General features: G+C 37.1%; 1 protein-coding gene across 2 annotated transcripts in view; it reads left to right on the forward strand.

Moving 5' to 3' along the window:
* slit3 (slit guidance ligand 3) overlaps positions 1 to 20266 on the forward strand; it is a 558157-nt gene that overhangs the window by 322556 nt on the left and 215335 nt on the right. The window lies entirely within an intron of this gene.

The following is a 20266-nucleotide window of genomic DNA, read 5'->3' on the forward strand; positions in this document are numbered from 1 at the left end:
ATAAGCTGGCTGTGAACCTTATCACCATGTTACAGGACAGAATGGACTGTACATTAGTTCCTTAATTAAAATAAAATCCTTCATGCAAAAGGTTTTGACGCAATGTTCTGTACAGTGATATGAATATCAGAGGGACTCGTTTTTAGATGATTAAAACATTCCTATTATGAATAGGCAATTCATATTTTCCCATAAACTGTTAAAGTTAAGACAGTTGCATGCTGGTGCTTACCATATCAAATTTGGCATTTGTTCTATTGATTGTACAGATTAGATACACCATAATGTTCTTGAGTTGGTCAGTGGTTCCTGACTGTATATGCATAGTTTCAGTCAGTGGGTGAGAGTCTATAGAGGGAGCAAAAGGCATGGACAGGCAGTGAGCTGAGCTGCCATATGGCTGTGCTGCAATTCAGGTCACACTCTGGAACAACTCAGTTGCATCCATTGGATTTCTGAAGTGAGACCTTTTACTGGACACAAGAAGAGAGATTTTTCTTCTTTTTCTGGCCTGCTTCATGACTATAACATTTATGTTGTGACTAGTCTTTGACATTACTATCTGAAGAACTGTGATGCCATCTACTTTCCTTCAGTGCTAGAGAAAAAAAAGATTTGTTATGCGGCTCACTAGGATAGCTCTTATCTCCTTTCCCTTTCCTGGCTGTCTCTTGATATGGTTGTAAAATACAAAGCACCAGTCACTACTCAGAATGTGGACACATTAGTATCTTTCATACACCCGTGTAACCATTCTTCTCACCTTTGGGGCCTGATGGCTATATTTTCCTGGATGCCGGATCAAGCTGGCTTTGCAGTCCAATTGGGACTCCCACAGTTGCCACAATTTTACAAAGTTTGGCACCACTGGGCAGCCACCTCAGTCTCCTTAGTGAGCCCATGCTCTAGCTCATGGCAGCCAGACTGACCAGGAAAAGGTAGGTGCAGAAGTTGCAGCTAATGACAGCTTGACACGGGAATGGGTGTGGGTACAGGAGGAGACTGCCAGCCTACATCCTAGAGCTGCCTGAACCCATGGACCATAGTATGGCTGTCAAAAAAACTGGAGCCAATTGCTCTTAGGGCATGATTTCCAAAGATTGTCACAAGAACCTCAGGACAGGAGGCCTTAAGGAATAAAGGAGATTCATCAACAGAATCTCAACATGGCTTCTGAGTCACAAGTGTGCATTCAGAATTGACAGACTCTTAGGCACCTGGCTGCGGAGGATGTTTTATGTCCTTGCCTTTCAGTGCAGGCCTGTCCGTTATTGATCTCCTGGTGCACCATGGAATAAACTGGTAGGCAGAACTGGTATTTGGAACAAGCAAATAAAGATATTACAGGACAGGCAAGCATCTTCATTAGACTCAGATGCTATGTACTTAATGTTCACCATAGAGCTAAACTTGTATTGAGAAACAATGTTTTTAGATGGCACAGCTTTGCTGTGTTCTGGGAAGAAGATGGGGCAACCATTACCCTACTTGCTTCAATGAGAGGCATGGAAGTCCACATTTCAAAAAATAGCTAAATGTGTAAGGACCCTTCTTTTGAGGAAGCTTTTTTTTGCTAAATGAGAAGTACTGTAGTGATACAGCAGCCTGTAAAGTAGCACTCAGTTTTTTAAATGATAAAATTATTTTTAGGTATTGCAAAATGATAAAATTATTTTTAGGTATCGCAGAATATAACATGAATGAATCACTTATGAAGCATTTGTTAAAATATTAAAAGTGTATTGGATGAGATATTTGAAGGCCTGCTGTTTCTGAGCAACTGAATGATATAATAGAGAAGAAGAGTTATTTATTAATAATTTGCAGAACCACTGTACAAGTTTATGGGATAAAATTTAGAAGCTGGTACATAGCAGGAATTGTTATTTTGTTTCTAATTTGTGCCTGCTTTAAAATTCTTTGTCTATTGAAATTCTGTTTCACTATTTTCTGTATTCAAATTTGCTTCATTTCCCCCTATAGTATGCAGTTCCCTTAAAATAAATACGACATATTTCTGTATATATGTTTAGATACATCACAAAACAGAGGTGTGAATTCTAATTGGTAACAGCATTTCAATCAACACATTGGTCAAGTGTTATTTAGTCTGTAACTTTAAAATCCAGACTGGGCATAGGAAGAAAAGACATATTAGGTTTAACCCAAATCCTATCTAGTCCAATTGCTATAAGAAATCTGCCAGCAAGACATGAGTGCAACTACAGCCTTGTCTTGTGCTGCATTACAACAGATAATATGGAATACAGTCAATCCTCCTTATCCATAGATTGTGCACCCACGGATTCAGCCATTAACAGCTTGAATATATAATGTTTATTAAAAAATCTGTAAGCAAGTCCTGATTTTACCATAGTTTACAGTGCTAATCCTCTTAGATATTATTTGCTCTTATCATGATATGTGCCAGTTGCATGCATTTCTTCAATATGTATATGCATTTTTGTACTTTATAAGAATTTGTCTTTAAGCAAACTGAAAGGTAAATTTTGGCTGAAGTAAATGAAAACCAAATGAGTAAAAAACAAGTAGAAATCAAAGTACATGTCAAGACACGCATCCTAGGTAAGATGATATGCAAGGAGTTGAGGAACAGGTATCTCAGACTGAGGAGCTGATTTGTAAGCAGATATTTTATAGATCCTGCTGTCTCTCCATTGACCTATGTAGTTAACCAACATAACTCAATGCATTATTGCCACCCAGATTGTATACCTGATTCAAACAGCCCAAGCTACGCTCCCTGACTGACTGAAAAGACAAGAACATCAGTGGTACAAGGGTCGGGTAGTACATGTTTGCCCCTTGTGTGAAACTTTGCATCATTAATGCCAAGACAATGAATAGCTGTAGCAATTGTTCTTTAAAGCTATTGTGAGACCTGTCTTCTATTTTAGCCTCTTTTGTGTTTTTATTTATAAATATTTCATTCACATCTCTTTTTCAAATGCAATGATTAATTTGTTGCCATTAACACTAATGCTGCTTGAAAGGGTTCAATTTGCATTAGTTAATTTGTAATCTGAATAATCTGTCCCATAATAGACCATAGGATTTGAAGAGATTGTCATGGGATTTGTTACCATTGACCTCACAGTTGCATTTTATTACTAGCACTTTCAAAATTGCTTTTAAAATACTTTTTAGAAAAGTTATCTTTCCACAATTGGAAGATTTTCTTCAGGTAAATACAAGCCATAGTATAATGGTTCTCTGGGAACTTTAGGAGTTGAATATGTATAGAACTGTCAGCTTGGGAAAGACTGTTCTATATAGGATCTCATCTTTTGGGCTTTTCCATTAAATTTAAGATCAATTTGCATCTCTCTTCCCTTTGTCATATCCCTTCTTATTCTCGCTAACATGTGCAACTGTCCGCTAACCCTTCCAAACCTTGTTAATGATTAATTAGGAGTGATATTAAAGGTTACTGAACAATAATGGGTTAATTTCAGCTAACAAACACTGATCCACTGCAGGTGTTACAATGGATGATTGGCTACAAAAATTGTAGAATTATTAATCAGAAATATTTTGAATGCCTTCAGTGCACCATTGTTTCTGCAGAGCTGAAGCATTACATTTTTTTCTCTTAATAACTATGCTGTAAAAAGATCTGTGATGGGGCATATGTTTTCCTCGTTTAACTCAATGGGATTTGTGAGGAGACTTTTAAAAATAGGCATGGTAAAATATGGATTTAGCTAGCTGTATCTTTTGTCTCCCAGATCTAAACTTACTGAACTGATACACATGTGTTGTCCAAATAAATGCTCTTTTGTTCCTCAAACTTATAGTTGTTGCTTTAAAAAATGGCAACAGCTTTAAAAAAGGATAAATACATGCCCCTTTAATGGATAAACTACAAGTGGACAGCTTCAATTACTATATGACCTTAATACATATAATGGAAGGGGCCAAGAGCAGCAAGGTAAAGGTAAAGGTTTTCCCCCGACATTAAGTCTCGTCGTGTCCGACTCTGGGGGTTGGTGCTCATCTCCATTTCTAAGCCAAAGAGCCGACATTTTCCGTAGATGCCTCCAAGGTCATGTGGCTGGCATAACTACATGGAGTGCCATTACCTTCCTGCTGGAGCAGTTCCTATTGAGCTACTCACATTTTCATGTTTTCAAACTGCTAGATTGGCAGAAGCTGGGGCTAATAGCGAGAGTTCACTCTGCTCCCCGGATTCCAACCACCAAACTTTCAGTCAGAACGTTCAGCAGATGAGCAGTTTAACCTCTGTGCCACCGGGGGCACCCACATTTTATTCCTAACATAGTCAAATATACTTTTTCTGACTGTTTTACACCCTTAGCCAAAGTCGTCCAATGTTGTTTTTAATAATTTGTGTATGTTTTATTTATTGTTTATGGCATTGAATATTTGCCACTGTTGTTTTTGTTTTTTGTAAGCCGCTCTGAGTCCCTCTGGGGAGAGAGAAATAAAATTTTCTGGGTAGAAATAAAAAAATTTTTATTATTATTATTATTACTACTACTACCTTACAGTACAAATATTACACAGAGAAAAGAAAGACAACAATTTGCAGGAATTATTATCATAGTTCATCCCTATTCCCACAGCTTCTTGTGTGTAGCTTTTTTGAAATACAATGTTGCATATTTTTTCCCACTGTGAATAAACAGTTGTTTAAAATTATACGATAAAATGTATACAATTTAGAGGTCTATCATTTGTAACACATTGCTGGTTTAGTTATTTTAAAATACATTTTGTGCAACTGTCTGGTATTCCCAGACATGAGTAAATTTAAGGCATCAGTCCTCTAATGACTTACTATGAAAATATCTTATTGAATTAATTAGAAACTTATGTCAAATTAGAAATATATAAAATGCACTATTAATTAATTGAAAAATCATAGAAATTGGTTTTTGTAAAGCATTTTACTGTGACTGTTGAGGCCCATGGCATTTGCCAATTACAATGCTATACAGTACTGTCATATATTTATTTTGCCCACATCAGTTTAATTTTTACCTTGTGACAAAGTAATCTGAGTATTAGGAAATATTTGGGCTCAGTTCAGTGTTGACTACCTTAAAGTGGCTAAACAGAATTATAACTAAAGGTGAGGAGTTTTTTTTTGTCAGATTCAATTATTACTTTTGACTTTGCCTTAAACATATCTATTTGGCAACATACACAATTATTTTCTACCAAGGTTATTTTCAAATGAGTGCACAATTTAATAGTATATTTTGGTAAATTCAGTGTCTTCATTGAATTCAGTGGGACTTATTCCCACTGCAATTCTGGGAGAGCAACCTTGATAAACTAAGGTTACGACATTTCTACCTTTACTTGAAATAAAAGAGATTTACCTCTGAGAAGCACAAATAGTATTGGGCTGCACTGCACACCATATAATTTTATTAAAAATTCTTCAACATTATTGTTTTTAAAATGCTCCTAAATTGTAAAATTGGCAAGTGGAATATTATAGATGTATACCGTTGGTGAAAATTTAATAAGCACTGCCTGTTGCTTTGTAGTCAACAAGGATGGCGGAAAGAGATCCAAGGTGGGTGGAAAATGTTTATAGCAATTAGAGTGCTTGTTTGTAAAAAGATTAACATTTAGTGTTCTTATAGCTTTTTAGAAAGCTACCAACATTTGAGATACTTTTTAAATCCTTAAAATGATCCAATGAAGATTCCTAGACAGGCATTCTCTCAAGTAAAAAAAAAAGAGCATTTTATAAATTTGATTTTCCTGCCTCTCCCCCCCCCCCCCCCCCACACACACACACATTTTTGTGGGGATCCTGTCCTCCAGTCCCTGCAAAAGTGGAGGACCAAGCATAGCATGAAACCCAGTTATGTCTGTTCTCTGGTGAATTGACATCTACAAGTAAGGCAGATTTCCCTTTCCTTGCAGATGTGCCCTCCCCCCAAAAATGGCTTTGCACAATTGGAAGGAAGGATCTCTGGAGCATATCTCATGGAGCTTAAGGGATGTTCAGAGGCTGGAAAGAAGAGAAGTCAATTTGTGTTAATGGAGATCCTTTTGTGAAACTTTGTATTTAAGTCCTGTGTAAGTTTACTCAGACACAAGCTTCACTAGGTCTATTTGCAGTTTTATTTTTTCCTCATGCTGTTCTTACGCCTCTGGTAGTGAGGAAATCTTGACCTGGCAGTGTCAGGATTTTCTCTTTCTTTCTCTCTCCTCATTTGAGTTTTGCACTTGTTAGTATTGCCTAGGAGCTAATTGCCTGTCATGGGCGCCTTTGTTCCCCTGGGGATTTTGACACCGGAAGAGGCAATTTATCTGTGTAGTGCAAAACATTTCTATGTCACACTTCAGTGTTGTGAAGTTAAGTGTTTAAGATCTGACTGAATCTCAAGGTTGGAAGATTGCACCAATCGTTGAGCACATGAAACAATTATGAGGGAATGGAAATTATTGTTTTCTCTGTTTCAGCAGTGTCTGGAGCATGGAAACTGTGGATATATAAATGCTGTGATCTGTCTTTTCTTCCCCTTCCCTAAAGAGACTTGGGGCAGAATAACCCTGTGAAATAAAGTTCAGCACCTAGGAAAGTCAAGCTCTACTTGTTCTCTTTCACAACAAACAAAAGTCAGATTGTTTCCAAGAAACAATTTGGATGCCTTGGGGAGAAAAAATTGGCCAATATAGTTATATCTAGGGACTAAAGTGTGTTGCAGTAATAGATGAACGAAAAGACTGCTAAAAACCAAAATCACAAAAAGGGCTTAAAGCAGCCTTCCCCAAGCTGACAAATCTTCACGCCCCCACCCCCACCCCACACCCCAACATGAAGAGAACTAGACTTTTCCATCTGCAATCCTACAGTAGTTTAGGCAAGTATTATGGAAAGTTAAACACATTTGGGAGTACAGTACTATCATTCTAAATAGCGATGAAGATTATAATTTTTCCAGCCTTTTTTATACTGACAGCCTTTTGATTTTTAAGCATATCTTGGTGAAATAGATTTCAGTCTAATGGCATAGTTATTTCTTATGTTGTGTTTTAATGGGTATGTGCTCAACTAATGCGGATGTGGAAAACAATGATTTATTTGAAATAACACCTATAGTATAATAACTTTTGATGTAAGAATTATGCTCCTTCTGCAATAATAGATCAATTGGTACTACTGATAGTTTTTCATACCAGTTGTAGCATTTTTCATTAAGCTATAAGGACTAACATGCTTTAGGAGAGTTCTCAAAGATAATAATAATAATAATGCCATGTTCTAGTCTAGATGGGATACTTTTTCTAAATATGAAGTTAAAGAAAAACAGAAATGTAATGTAATGAATAATATAACAAGTCACTGAATTGTTTTTGCAGTGTTCACAATAATGAATTACTTGCTTTGGGCTTTATAAAGTGTTACATAATAAATTAATTTCTAAAAGTAGCTTTCTAAATTCTACTTTTTGCTAACAATTATGAACAACATTTTTTAGTGACAAGTTGAATATAAATACAATAAAAATACATTCTGACTAAGGAAAAGAGCAAATAATTAATAAACTGTCTTCAGTCATTGGAGACAGGGGAGACTCATCATTGCAGTGTCCAGGTGTGAGACAATGGCTATAATGATTAGTGCAAGTCATTGATTCCTACAAAATGTTGCAATGTAGAACATACCTGTCCAGGGTTTGATGCTCTTTTCCAATTGTTCATTCAATATGGCAGCATAGAAAGCCTGGTCATTCATATCCAGTTTCAATATTGTGTACATTTTCTAACAGTTGTTCCCCAGGGTTACAGATATGAGTCTTTTGTAGCTCTAACTGAAGATACTGGGGCTTGACCATGAGACCATTGCATGCAAAGTTAAGTGCTGTTGATGATGCGCTGCTCTACAACAGATAGTCATCATTCAATTGCTGTTTAGCATGCTTAATCTTCACAAGGCTCTCCCTCCACCACTACTCTCTACTTTAGGATTTTTTTCTCTTTTTTTCCTTTATTGTACTGATTCCTCCCTCAAGTGTGGAAGTTCTCATTTTGACTACAAAAGGATCTATTATCAGATAATGGAGTTTCCTATTGATGTATGGCAGGGGTCCTCAAACTTTTTAAACAGAGAGCCAGTCCACAATCCTTCAGACTGTTGAGGGTTCAAATTATCATTTGAAAAAAAATTCCTATGCACACTGCACATGTCTTATTTGTAGTGCAACCCCCCCCCCCAACAACAACAATGAAAGAACAATACGATATTTAAAAATAAAAACAATTTTAACCAACATAAACCAACTATCCGGATTTAACCAACTATCAGGATTTCAATGGGAAGTGTGGGCCTGCTTCTAGCCAATGAGATAGTCAAGTTAATTAGGATTGTTGTTGTTGTGTGCCTTCAAGTCATTTCAGACTTTGGGTGAGCCTAAGTTTAAAACTGAGGGCGGGGGCCGGATAAATGCCCTTGGAGGGCCGCTTCCAGCCCACAGGCCTGATGTATGGGATGCTACATTATTTCCATGTTGAGGATTATGGACAGACATATGCTGCCTGGGTCTTTAGAGGACTCTTGGAGTTATAGACCAATAAATAACCATTCCCATACTATACAGCAGTGTTTCTCAAACTGTGCACCTCCAGGTGTTTTGGACTTCAGCTCCCAGAAATCCCAACCATCTTACCAGCTGTTAAGAATTGTGGGAGCTGAAGTCTGAAACATCTGGAGGAGTACAGTTTGAGAAACTCACAGTCTGAGTCCCTTCGGGGAGAGAGGGCAGGTTAAAAATAAAGTAGTTGTACGTATTATTATTATTATTGTTATTATTATTATTATCATTATTATTATTATATTGTATGACACAGCAAACAGTATTTTATGCATTAGGCAACAGCTCCACTGGCTGCCAACATGTTTCTGGGCACAATTCAAAGTGCTGGTTTTGACCTACAAAGCCATATATGGCTCCAGTCCAGGTTATTTGAAGGACTGTATCTCTTTCTATGAACCTGATAGACATCTGCAATCTACTAAAGATGGCCTTCTCTCTGTCCCAGCACTTTCTCAAATGAGTTTGGTTGCAACATGGGAGAGGGTCTTTTGGATGGCTGCTACCAGACTATGAAACTCCCTCTCAAGAGAGACCAGGATGGAACCATCCCTAATGGCCTTCCACAGGCAGGTTAAGACCTTCATCTACCAGCAGGCATTTGGAGAAGGATAAGAGGCAGGCTTTAGGGAAGTTGTGGGTGGGATTGGGGGGCTATTTTAAATGTATTTATTATATTTTATCTGTTTTTAACCACACTGAACTATTTAATTGGTTTTTTTATCTTTTGTATTGTGTTTTTTAGACTTAACTAAAGTGTGAGTGGAAAAGGCAGGGTATAAATAAAGTTAATAATAATAATAATAATGAGTGCTTTTCAACGCTAGGAGCATAACAAACTGCTTTGAATCCCCTTCAGGGGAGATAAACCAGGGTATTATTATTAATAGTAGTAGTAGTAGTAACAACAACAACAACAACAATACAATAGCATGATTGCCTAGTATAAATTAACTCACCATAGGCACATTTACTAGTCTATAAGATAAAAGAAATGAATTGATAATAACTCCCTTTCTGTTTTGTTTTTTTGGTGTTCCACAGCAGCAAGAAAATGTTTGTTACAATTATACCTGATCCACATTTTCTTGTCATTTCTTCTATATAGATTTAATGATTGAAATTTTAACCATTATTATCTGTGAAAAAATAACAATACTATTATAAGCATTTTCATGTTGCAAAGGGGACAGTGATCAAGTGGCTGTATTTTAAATTAAATTGTCACTATCACTTTCACAGAAACAACAATTGCAAGTATTTTAAAATCTGAATTTACAGGAAGTGAGACAGAAAGGTGGGGGGAAAAAAACAATGCTTTTGATGTCCCACAAATAAATCAGATTTTATGTGAATTCCACATTCTGGTGGATTTTATTCTCAATTGCTATATGCTTTAAAATTATCCCTGCTTTTATTATTTGTTTTGTTCCATATTTTGCCATCTAAAGACAGAATTGTTGCTGGTTTTATTTTCTGAGTTTATTTATTGTTATTTGAGATGAACAATACTGAACTCATCTATACTTGTTTAATGCTTTAATTATACACACAGTGCTGCACAATTGGATAATTTTGCTGTCTGCGCCCCTGTTCCCCTCATAATCTGTCCCTGTGATCATTGGACTTTTGAAAAAAAAATGGCCTGTTGTAGTAATAAGGATTCGTGATAAAAGTTCAGTGCAGACACCTTTCCACCATGATAACTCTTCCAGGATTGAATCTCCCTTCCTAATCATAAATTTCTCTCACTCGCTTCCTGTTGTCTCACCCTCATTCTTAACTAAGAGTCATTTGTAAGTCAAATGTTTGTAACTTAGGGACTGCCTGTAATTTTAAATAAAGATATAGCCAAATTTGACAGATAATAACCCCATAGCAGTTGCCTGCTATAGATCAATGTAATTTGACAGAAGACAGTCAAAAGCCAAGGTGCCTAGTTTGTTTATATTATGTCCACAAATATGTTTGGAGGAGAAAAATCCTGACATTAATACGGTTCACTAGAGATCTGTTATCAAATTAGACCAGATAGGACAGCTGATAGGCTGGGCAGGGGCTAGCAAGGGAATGAAATAAATGAAGAAGAGGAGAAGATATGAGAAGTCAGACAGCTTTACAGTCTCAATCAGCAGAAAGAGCTGCAATGCAGCCTCCAAGCTGATAAATGAACTAACTATCCAGACTAGGTTACACTCAGTAAAGATATATTTCATTATGATTATAATGGATGAGTGTTATGGATGTTTATAGATATAGTGATGCTAAATAATACTAACTTTGGAAACTTTTGCATTCAAAGATTCCTGCTTAGAGATGCATGGTTCCTCAACAGATTAGATGGTATTTCTATGTATGATTGCATATATGAATATTATAAAAATAGATACTTAAGAGTCTGATTATTCTCTTATATAAAATCATGAGATTCCAATACTTAAGAATGCTTAAATGGAGTGTTGATTTTAACTCTGCGTTTTTGGTTTTTGCCATGATTACAAACTGAACATCTAGGTGGCCAGCAGGTGAGAAAGGGATCCTGTTATATAAGGGATCCTAGACAGAATACAGATTATCTGACAAATGGCAAAGGATCTCCCATCCTTATCTATTTAGACTGAGAGATTGAGGGACCTTTGTCATATGTCAGTTAATCTGTATTCTGTCTAGGATCCCTTATATAACAGGTAGGTTTTTATCAAGACAGGCAAAGGACTTTTCCAAGTGTCCTTATTTTCTAGGCAGCTAGCTATCCTTCCTAAGCCAGGACCATTTCTTAAAGTCCTTAAAGTCAGATTCCTTTTTAATGCCATCTCCCATTTGGTGACAGGTTATCCCGCTATTTCCATTCTTGTGACATGATTATTATAGATTCTTGGGTATTCAAGAATTCATTTGAAACATACCATTGAATTTAACTTGGCCCCACTGAATGAATTCTTTCAGTTCACAATGTCTTCACCAATTCTGTTGAAAGAAATCCTTGTTGTCCTAGAGGTCAGAGCAGTGGAGAATACTTAACTCTGGGAGATATGTTTTTAATCATTTTTTTCTGAATTTTAACTGCATATTTTAATATCATTGATAATTAATTCTGGTTTAATGTTTATGTATTTGTAGATTTTAAATTGTATTGAAATGGTTTTAATGTTAAAAGTGGAGTATAAATAAACATAATAAACATAATAATAATAATAATAATAATAATAATAATAATAATAATAATAATAATTCTTCAAGTTACCATTCACATCTGTCACTTTTGCCTGTGGTGGATGGAACTGTACAACGATCGCTAGAAATTCCCTTCAACATGAAACAACTCTGTATGACAGTCATGAAGGATGAATTCCAGACTGCTTGGAGAGCATATCTAGGCAACTTTGCAATACAAGGCACCTGGTCAAGATCGCACTGGACAAAACTTTTCAGCATGCTCAAAATGCCATAGGTAATAAAAGCTTGACAGCTTTTATTTGCCTATGGCATTTTGAGCATGCTGACAGCTTTTATTTGAGCAGTTTCTCTTGTTCCAGATGACTCTGATTACTTCTGAGGATTTGATGGTGGTCTGCCACATCAACAAACAAGAAGTATGAAGTGAAAACATTATTATACCTCAGAATCAATATTTGGGATTAGTGCATCAAGCACAACATCATAACCTCCAGAGTATGTGTGTCTGTATATAATATATCTTATAGGGTTGTCTAGTATATTGACAGCCGAATTCAGGCACATCCACTCCCCAGAGGATTCTGTCTTTGGTTGTGTTTTGCTAACTTTTCTACCAATAAGACTATCACAGCACTCACAATACCCTTATTGTTAAATCAGATGTTGCCCATCTTATATTGGGGTAGTTCTTAGAAAACACAGCATTCTTGCAGGTAGAATTATTGCTAATGATCTCTTCTAGCACCTTTCCTGATCCCAATGTCAAGACAACTAGCCAACTTGTTGCATAGATCCTTCTTTCACTTCCTTATAGAGGTGGAGACAACTCTGAGCCTCCAATCTGGTAATACCTCTCCTGTTCTCTAAGAGGTCTCAATGATTAGCTTCAGTCAAGGGCATCCTGACTCCGTGAAGAAAGTAGAAGTCATATTGTTTATTGCTTCCGTTTCCTGTTTCAGTTGTATGAAGAAGAAATCTACTCAAGAAGAAAATGTTTAATTTGTTCCTGTGGTGAGGAAAACTATTGTGAATTGTTTTGTGACTTCGTCATTCTTAGTGAATGAACTGTTACTATGTTTACTTTAAAAAATACAACTGACTCAAGGGTATTTTTGTTCATCGGGACTTGAGTTCAAGGCCACACTAGAATCATGGAATCATAGAGTTGGAAGAGACCTCGAGGGCTATCCAGTCCAACCCCCTGCCAAGAAGCAGGAAATCGCATTCAAAGCACCCCCGACAGATGGCCATCCAGCCTCTGCTTAAAAGCCTCCAAGGAAGGAGCCTCCACCACAGCCCGGGGGAGAGAGTTCCACTGTCGAACAGCCCTCACAGTGAGGAAGTTCTTCCTGATGTTCAGGTGGAATCTCCTTTCCTGTAGTTTGAAGCCATTGTTCCGTGTCCTAGTCTGCAGGGCAGCAGAAAACAAGCTTGCTCCCTCCTCCCTATGACTTCCCTTCACATATTTGTACATGGCTATCATGTCTCCTCTCAGCCTTCTCTTCTGCAGGCTAAACATGCCCAGCTCTTTAAGCCCCTCTTCATAGGGCTTGTTCTCCAGACCCTTAATCATTTTAGTCGCCGCCCTCTGGACGCTTTCCAGCTTGTCAACATCTCCCTTCAACTGTGGTGCCCAGAATTGGACGCAGTATTCCAGGTGTGGTCTGACCAAGGCAGAATAGAGGGGGAGCATGACTTCCCTGGATCTAGACGCTATTCCCGTATTGATGCAGGCCAGAATCCCGTTGGCTTTTTTAGCTGCTGCATCACATTGTTGGCTCATGTTTAACTTGTTGTCCACAAGGACTCCAAGGTCTTTTTCGCACACACTGCTGTCAAGCCAGGCGTCCCCCATTCTGTATCTTTGATTTCCATTTTTTCTGCCGAAGTGAAGTATCTTGCATTTGTCCCTGTTGAACTTAATTTTGTTAGTTTCGGCCCATCTCTCTAGTCTGTCAAGATCGTTTTGAATTCTGCTCCTGTCTTCTGGAGTGTTAGCTATCCCTCCCAGTTTGGTGTCGTCTGCAAACTTGATGATCGTGCCTTCTAACCCTTCGTCTAAGTCGTTAATAAAGATGTTGAACAGAACCGGGCCCAGGATGGAGCCCTGGGGCACTCCACTTGTCACTTCTTTCCATGATGAAGATGACGCATTGGTGAGCACCCTTTGGGTTCGTTCGCTTAGCCAATTGCAGATCCACCTAACCGTAGTTTTGTCTAGCCCACATTTTACTAGTTTATTTGCCAGAAGGTCGTGGGGGACTTTGTCGAAGGCCTTACTGAAATCCAGGTAAGCTACATCCACAGCATTCCCTGTATCGACCCAACTCGTAACTCTATCGAAAAAAGAGATCAGATTAGTCTGGCATGACTTGTTTTTGGTAAATCCGTGTTGACTATTAGCAATGACCGCATTTGTTTCTAAGTGTTCGCAGACCACTTCCTTGATGATCTTTTCCAGAATCTTGCCTGGTATCGATGTGAGGCTGACCGGCCGGTAATTGTTTGGGTCGTTCTTTTTTCCCTTCTTGAAGATAGGGACCACATTCGCCCTCCTCCAATCTGCTGGGACTTCTCCCGTTCTCCAAGAACTCTCGAAGATGATTGCCAGTGGTTCTGAAATAACTTCCGCTAATTCCTTCAATACTCTTGGATGTAGCTGATCTGGCCCTGGGGACTTGAATTCGTTTAGAGAGGCCAGGTGTTCCTGGACAGCTTGTTTCCCTATTTGGGGTTGGATTTCCCCCAATCTTTCGTCCATTCCATGTTGCTGAGGTTGAAGATGGCTTTCTTTTTGTGAGAAGACCGAGGCAAAGAAGGCATTGAGCAGTTCTGCCTTTTCCCTGTCCCCTGTCACCATCACCCCATCTTCTCCTTGCAGAGGCCCTATCGCCTCCTTTTTCTTCCTTTTTCTACCAACGTAAGCAAAAAAGCCTTTTTTGTTGTTTTTTATGTCCCTGGCAAGCCTGAGCTCATTTTGCGCTTTAGCCTTGTGAACCTTTTCCTTACAGGTGTTGGCTATACGTTTGAATTCTTCTTTGGTGATTTCTCCCCTTTTCCACTTCTTGTGCATGTCACTTTTGAGCTTTAGCTCAGTTAGAAGTTCTTTGGACATCCATTCTGGCTTCTTTGCACTTGTCTTATTTTTCTTCTTTGTTGGCACTGTTTGCATTTGCGCCTTGAGTATTTCACTTTTGAAAAACTCCCATCCATCCTTAACTCCCTTGTTTTTTAATATTGGCGTCCATGGAATGCCGCTCAGTAATTCCTTCATTTTTTGGAAGTCAGCTCTCTTAAAGTCGAGAATGCGTGTTTGACTTGTCTTAGTTTCAGCATTCCTTTGTATTGCAAACTCCAGGAGCACATGGTCACTTGCCCCTAAGGATCCAACCACTTCAACTGTATTGATCAGGTCTTCCACATTTGTTAAGATTAGATCAAGAGTTGCTGATCCTCTTGTTGCCTCTTCTACCTTCTGGACCATAAAATTGTCTGCAAGGCAAGTGAGGAATTTGTTGGACTTTGTACTCTTGGCTGAGTTTGTTTTCCAGCAGATATCGGAATAATTGAAATCGCCCATGACTACTATATCTCTTCTTTGTGCCTGTTTGGTCAGCTGTTGACAGAAGGCTTCATCAAGTCCTTCATCCTGACTCGGAGGTCTGTAGTAGACACACACGACAAGATCTTTTTGAGTCCCGGATCCCTTGATTCTTATCCAGATGCTTTCAAGCTGGTTTCCTGGATTACAGTCTTGCATTTCTTCTGCAACGTAACTGTTTTTGACATATAAAGCTACTCCCCCTCCTCTCCCTTTTGTTCTATTTTTCTCAAATTATATTGAGATCCAAAAAAGAACGAGACAATGGTGCCCTTTGTCACCTTTGCTTTTTATATGGATGTTAGAAATATTAAATATTAGGAATAGGATTAAAGGGATGAGAATAAAAGGACAAGAATTCAGATTTGTCAAATTTGTTGTATAACATTATGTTTTGGTGCTTAATTTGTAAAATCATAACCTAATTTGTTGTTTAATAGGCTTTTCCTTAATCCCTCCTTATTATCCAACATATCTTCTTGTCCAACATTCTGCCGGCCCATTTATGTTGGATAAGTGAGACTCTACTGTATGTGATTTTGCCTTTGTTTTCATCTCTTTAAAGTAAATACGTGAAAAAGCAGTGAAGCAGGAAAACAAACAAAATTTTGCTAACGCAAACAGAAATTAGGTGTTCTGCATAGAATATCAGGGTCACCTTGCAAACTCATATATGAGGATTCTATAGATGTGTGTGTGTGTGTGTGTGTGTGTGTTATGTCTTTTAATTTAATTGAAGAAAATGCTGCTGCTTTCTTTGGCACCCACCAAAGGATGTGGAGTATATACCTAAAGAGTGGAAGTTGAGGAATTTTATTTCTAGTCATTAGGGTCAAGTTGCCAGTTAGTTATATCAGATATCTCAAATGGTCCTATTTACTAGGTGCCACTCTTATTTTCCAGAAAATGCTCTTTGACAGTAACATCTTTTTAAAAAATTGTTATTGTTCATGCATAGGTATCAGAGTTAGTTTTCGGTTCTGTCTCCAGCATATTCGGAAGGCTACGTCTGTGTTTGAGAGAGTTGGGGGAAGTGGAAGTGGTATCTTGGTGTGCTTATACCTAATTTATGCTTCTACATTAGTGTAATTGTATGAACAGGAATTAAAAAAGGCCAAGGCATTGCTTTGCTTCAGCTGGTTATGCTACTTATTGAGTTTGGGGTGTGCCTTTTCTAGAAGGGCAGTCAAATGTCATGGGACTTGAAATGCAGCATTTCATTTTGCAAAATGGTTTTTTAATTATAAAGACTATTTTTCCTCATTTTGTTTTTTTAATTTGACAAAATGTGATAAATGCTAAGAGTTATAAGATTTAAAATGAAAATAATTGTGTACCACTCAGTAATGCATGCACACTCAAAAACCCAAGCTGGATGGGCTAAAATAATAAAAAGTGCAGGGAAAAGAAGAACCATCAGCAATTTGTAATGGAGTCAGAGCAGATAAGCCTGAGGTACTGATTTTTTGGGTAAGAGTTGAGCTGTGTTCCATAAACATAGGTGTCCATATTTCAAGCACATATTTATAACAAAGAAAATGCACATCATTATAAACAGGAATTTTTAGAGGCACCCAGCACAATTGTTCCTCTTGCAGACAGAAGTCTGGCAGCAGAAGAGTTTCGATACAATCTGGCATAACTGCAAGAGGGGTGGCTATAAAACTGTGGATTTGCTGGTCCCACAGCAATGGATTTACTGGCCACCTCTGTAATTTGTTTTTCCCCAAATTACACAAACCAAGACCCACAGAACACTTAACACTTACTTATTACTCTATATCAGGGGTCCCCAAACTTTTAAAGCAGAGGGCCGGTCCACAATCTTTCAGACTGTGGAGGGGCCGAATTATCATTTGGAAAAAAACCCGAACAAATTCCTATGCACACTGCACATGTCTTATTTGTAGTGCAAAACAACAACAATGAAAGAACAATACAATATTTAAAAATGAAAACAACTGTAACCAACATAAACCTATCAGGATTTCAATGGGAAGTGTGGGCCTGCTTCTGGCCAATGAGATAGTCAAGTTAATTAGGATTGTTGTTGTTGTGTGCCTTCAAGTCATTTCACACTTTGGGTGAGCCTAAGTCTAAAATTATTTATTTAGTCATTTACTACATTTATTTATTACATTTATATCCCGCCCTTTTCACCCTGAAGGGGACTCAGAGCAGTTGTATGTATATACAATATATTATATTATTAGCATAGCACAATTATATATTACCATATTGAACTATACCACTATACTGTAATATTATATGTAATATATAACATATAATTAATATTATTATATGGTATTATTATTAGTATTATATTGTATAACATTATCATATTATTATCAGTATTATATGTATATACAATATATTATATTATTAGCATTGCACAATATTAGCATTATATATTACTATATTGAACTATACCACTATACTGTAATATTATATGTAATATATAACATATAATTAATATTATTATATGGTATTATTATTAGTATTATATTGTATAACATTATCATATTATTATCAGTATTATATGTATATACAATATATTATATTATTAGCATTGCACAATATTAGCATTATATATTACTATATTGAACTATACCACTATACTGTAATATTATATGTAATATATAACATATAATTAATATTATTATATGGTATTATTATTAGTATTATATTGTATAAAATGATAATATTATTATCAATGTCATATGTATATACAATATATTATATTATTAAAACTGATATAAAAATATTATATTATAAATGAGGGCGGGGGCCAGGTAAATGACCTTGGAGGGCCGCATCCGGCCCCCGGGCCTTAGTTTGGGGACCCCTGCTCTATATAATGGCAAACTTTATTTAACGCCAAAAAAAGCATCCTCCCAAGTGGGAAAAATCTCTCTAAAGAAAGGAACTGGAATTATAGTATACTTGGAAAAATCATTACTCGTGTATTTGTACTAGAATTGTAACACATCTTTCTGTATTCAGCTACAGAAATTTACCCCTATAGAAATTTATATATTTAAATTTCTATATTTGTTATTTTTGAGTTGTTTGATAAGTACACCTGATGTTGTTCATTTTATTGTTTATGATTTGATCAGTCTTATGTTTTCTAATGTATGGTTGGCATTATGTTGTAAACCGCTTTGAGTTCCCCCAGGGGTGAGAAAAGCGGTATATAAATGCAGTAAATAAATAAATAATAAATACAGGAGCTTCACACTTCCAAACACTCTTTTGGCTGTAAATAATTCTCTGCCTGCAATAAGTATAGAAGTATCCCCATATTTAAATTTTTAAAACATTAGAAGGTGTTCAGTTACGAGTTTAGTAAATAAATAAATTTAAACATTGTCTGCTTTTGTGCAGACCCTATGTGTTCTGTTAGCATGATTTCAAACATAATGTCTTTTCCAAAGTCGTACACACAATACATTTATGACAATGTAATTCTATTTTAATTGTCATGCCTCTAGCCTGAAGAATCCTATAGTTGGTAGTTTGTTGAGATACTTAGACAATGAACAACGCTCTAACTTAATTTGCATGATCATTTTTGCTCATGTAGGTTGCTAAAACATCAGATACAAAATTATATAGTGTTGTTAAGTTTCAGAGTTCTAACAAGTTGAGAGATTCATTTTGTGACCCCTGAGTGCTCAAAGTATTGAAATGGTACAGTAATCCTATATACCAGCTTCTGGTTTCAGCCAGTGTTCTGCCTTCAGTCCAGATGTAGACAGTGCTAGTTATACATAAGAAGCAGCTAGGTTCAGAGTACCAGTATCACAAGATTTACAGAAACCATTTTTGGAGGAAGTAGTTTAGGTTGGAAGATGGGTTGGTATAGTAGAATTTAACTATGTATTTCAAATTTTCATCTACACAAGTGTGAAGCAGACAAACAAATGGAAGGAAAAAATTAACAACCATTAATCTTAACAATAAAAATGTCAATATTACTAAAATAAACAAAAAAATGACATCAGTGCTATCACATAATAATAGTATAAAATGTATCAATACGGAAAGAAGTGATCCCAAATTATAAGTAGATTTGGCTGACTGTGAACCATATTCAGGCCCAGCAGCTGTATTTGAACATTATGGATGTGTCTGATGATTCAGATTTGTTAGTTATATCAATTGCTTTCTTCTTTCCAGTTTACCATTATTCCTGCCTTTTCCGTGGCATAATCAGATGTGACCAAGGTGAAAAATTCACTCCTAGCATTTATATAGTGACATTTGATTTCTTGATTAGATCAGTCTTGCTTGATGCACTGGCCTTGATGTGTGTTTGGTCAGAAATGTTTCAGTCGACAGGCCTACCAGATGGGGCCAGTAACAAGGCAGAAAAGCACTGAACCACCGCAGACGTTTGGTGCTTGGAATAATAAAAAGACTATAAAATTAGATTAGTTGAGACTAATTTGGAATTGGTATATTCCCAATGCACCCTTGAAGCTCTTGGGCAGATAAAGCCTTGAGATTTAGTACTGTCAGGACGGAGGACTACAACTTCCAGTAAAAGGGGGAAGCAGCATTCTGGGAGGTCACTGGGGGCAGCCCAGTGACCTCCAATGATTTACAGGCCTTTAGCTTAATGAAATTGTTTCAGTGACATGACGGTAAAAGCTCATAATGGATTGGATGCCCTAATGTAATGAAATTATTCTCTTCTGCCTGGGGGGGTGGGGGTGAGGAGAAAGCGCAATTAATATTTACTGAGACCTGACAGGCTTCAGTGTGCTGGAGTATATGCAGCTCTTTCAGACTGTCAGTAAGGAGAGAAAGAGCAGCGTGGCTGGCTACAAGCAGGCATCCTCCTGGTGACAAGCAAAGACTGCAAGGGGGTGGAGGGACACCT

The sequence above is a fragment of the Anolis carolinensis genome, chromosome 2 (genome assembly GCF_035594765.1).
Source record: "Anolis carolinensis isolate JA03-04 chromosome 2, rAnoCar3.1.pri, whole genome shotgun sequence".
Lineage (NCBI taxonomy): Eukaryota > Metazoa > Chordata > Lepidosauria > Squamata > Dactyloidae > Anolis > Anolis carolinensis.